Below are 457 nucleotides of genomic sequence, written 5' to 3'. Positions count from 1 at the left end.
AGCGTCCCCCACCCGCCGTGTCCCTGTCCCCGGGTGTCCCCTGCCCTGTCCCAGCCCCTCTGTGCCCCAGTCCTGACCCGCGTGGGACCCCACCCTGACCCTGGCGTCCCCCCCGTCCCCACCAGCATCCCCCATCTCCATCCACAGCCCCCCGTCCCAGCCCACGTGCCTGTGTCCCCACCCCGACCCTGGGGTCTCCCTCATCCCCACCACCGGGTCCTCCTGTCCCCAACCCTCCATCCTCACCCTGACCCCCACGTCTCCCTCAACCAGATTCCCATTTCCCTACCCCCACTCCAAAACCAGTGTCCTCGTTGCCATCCCAATCCCTGTGTCCCTCCTCTACCCATCCCTATGTCACCATCTCCATCCTGTCCCCTGCAGCCCCCCCACACCTCTCCAGCCTCTGCGTCCTCCCCTACAGCCCCCTGCACCCTTCCCGCCTTTGCGCACCCCC

At 68.3% G+C, this 457-nt stretch overlaps 1 protein-coding gene across 1 annotated transcript in view; it reads right to left on the bottom strand.

The window, feature by feature from the left end:
- The window catches only part of POM121 (POM121 transmembrane nucleoporin), a 15,491-nt gene that overhangs the window by 11,242 nt on the left and 3,792 nt on the right, over window positions 1-457 (bottom strand). The gene's annotated exons all lie outside the window — the stretch shown is intronic.

The sequence above is a fragment of the Charadrius vociferus genome, unplaced genomic scaffold, assembly GCF_000708025.1.
Source record: "Charadrius vociferus isolate BGI_N301 unplaced genomic scaffold, ASM70802v2 scaffold636, whole genome shotgun sequence".
Taxonomy (NCBI): domain Eukaryota; kingdom Metazoa; phylum Chordata; class Aves; order Charadriiformes; family Charadriidae; genus Charadrius; species Charadrius vociferus.
The sequence above is the reverse complement of the archived record's forward strand: the minus strand, read 5'-3'. Positions and strand labels throughout refer to the sequence as shown.